The sequence below is a fragment of the Morus notabilis genome, unplaced genomic scaffold, assembly GCF_000414095.1.
Source record: "Morus notabilis unplaced genomic scaffold, ASM41409v2 Scaffold10791, whole genome shotgun sequence".
NCBI lineage: Eukaryota > Viridiplantae > Streptophyta > Magnoliopsida > Rosales > Moraceae > Morus > Morus notabilis.
Window position 1 is genome coordinate 1 of NW_010366140.1, and position 2,329 is coordinate 2,329.

The 2,329-nt window shown below is 36.2% G+C and overlaps 1 long non-coding RNA gene across 1 annotated transcript; it reads right to left on the reverse strand.

Moving 5' to 3' along the window:
* On the reverse strand, positions 1-664 carry LOC21410775. Its single transcript, XR_002903234.1, has 3 exons — positions 527-664; positions 319-438; positions 1-12 (listed from the first exon to the last, which is right to left on the reverse strand). It is a non-coding gene; the product is annotated as an uncharacterized LOC21410775 (long non-coding RNA).
* Between the last annotated feature and the right edge of the window lie 1,665 nt (positions 665-2,329).

Genomic DNA, 2,329 nt, shown 5'->3' on the forward strand with positions numbered 1-2,329 from the left:
CTCCTCAAAAAACTGCCATATCAAAAAAAAAAAAAAATGAAAAAAAAAAACTACTTCCAAATGGAAAAGCCTCCTTGCAGAATTAACAAAGTTTTCACAAATTTCTTCTACAAAAACAATTCAAACTAATCATAAAGAGTCCCATGTTTTCCAAACCAAAACATTCTAATAATCAACTGAAATCATCTAAATTCCCCAGAGAATGGAAAATGAAATGAAATTGGGCAAAACCAAACAACTCAGCAAATAGAAAAGCTCAACAACAAAAAGTTCACTTTTAACAAAGAGAGAGAGAGAGAGAAGAATAATGAAGTATACAGAATCAATAACGTTAATGGCTTCGAGAGAGGCTTGGTGTTCCCTGCCGCCATCGCAGGTAATGAAGAAGCCTTGAACTCCTGGCCTTAATGGGTACGCCCCCTTCTTCTTCACCGGTTTCTGCGTCCAAAATTTGCCAACAAAAATCACAAACCAAAGCTTCTAACTTTTTTCGTTTTAGAGAGAAAGAGAGAGAGAGAGGGGTTACGTTGTGAGGAAGATAGCGCGGCCTGCCCTTCTTGGACTTGGAGGAGGAAGCTAGCTTAGGTTTGTTCTCTGCGGCCATTTGATTTTTGCGACAGAGATGAAACCTTTCCTTCTGTTCTCATAAACAGCTGAGGTTACACTTACACTGGTCTCTCTGTTTTTTTTATTTATTTATTTATTTATTTATTTTATAGTAGACCTTTTTATGTTTTTTAATAAATGGTCGAAAAGTGTAAAATTAGAGAACTAACGGTATATTTTTTTTATTAATTTTATTCTATCATTAATTGATTTGATGGTTTGTTATTGATTAATGTAATTATTTAATATCTTAATCAATAGTTGTTTTGATTAATGATATTAGTTAATAATTGATTAATTTCATTCAACAAATTATCCGTTTAAGAGTGATAAACTATTAGTATATTAATGTTAAACTAGTTCATCACTGATTAAATACACAGGGATAAGGAGGAAAATAGCATATTTAGTAGATATTTAGTAAATTATAACATATTTTTTTAAAAAATAGTAGATTATAACATAATTTGATATTTTAAGTTTTAAATATTACTAAAAATCTAAAAATACCCTTAAGTCTCCTTTCTACCTCTCTCTCTTCTTCTCCCTATAGTCAAGTCCACCATGGTTGGCTCTGGCAGCCGACTTTGACGACCGGCGACTGGCTCCAGCGACTGGCAAACGCTTTCCAGCGGTCGTCTCCGGCGACCGGTAAATACTATATTTATCATATTAATTTGAAAAATTTGACTATCGGCTCTAGTGACTGGTAAATATCGTATTTACCACATTTATCTAAAAATTCGACGACCAGCTCTTGTGACTGGTGAATACAGTATTTACCATAATTATCTGAAAATTCAACGAGCTACTCTGGTGACTAGTAAATACCTTATTACCAGTAAATCCTATATTTATGGATAAATAGAGTATTTACAAAATCGGGAATTGGATTCAGTGAAGTATTTGCTAGTAAATATAGTATTTATCATATTTAGAATTAGATTCAGTGAAGTATTTACTGGTAAAACAGTAATTACCAAATCCATACAAAATCACAATCTCAGATATTATAAAATTATAAATCTTATAACCATAAAAATCATAATCTCAACCAAGAATGAAATCGCCAGAGAATAAACCTGCACAAAGAACTGACAACCAACTTCGGATCTACTCGTCCACGATCTCAAATCCACGGCCGAGAAAGAAATCTTTGAGAAAGAACTCGAGTCATCTTTCTCTCTGTGACATCACTAGATCTTTTCTCCATGGCTTGTGACTCCAAGCATGTCTCGTCGTCCATGGATCTTGGCCAAAATGGGAAAAAGAGGGACTTTCTCCGTCGGCAATGATGGCTACTACCGATGGCCTCACGCTGCACCTAAAACTACCATCGTCCATCCTCCATCACAAAAATTGCGCCACAGTTCGTGATATCCAACCAAGACTCGAATTACACGGTCCCGGAGCAATCTCCAACGAGGACGATCTCCGGTGAGATCCTTTGACACCGACGACTCAACCTTACAGATATGGAAAAATCCGGTTGTGATTCTCTGAAAACTCGCAGCTTTGTCGAAATGTGGCTCTGGTCTTCATAGCTACGAATCTGGTTTGCGACACCTCTACTGCTCTCGACGACAAACGACAACATATTGAAGTGAACCAAAATTGCAAAGGCGAGCTTTGATTGGCGTCGTTTACGACAGTGATGAGAAAAGCAAGAGAGATGGAGAGAGAAAAAGAGGAGGGAGAAGAAAATCGGGAGAAAGAGTTGGTA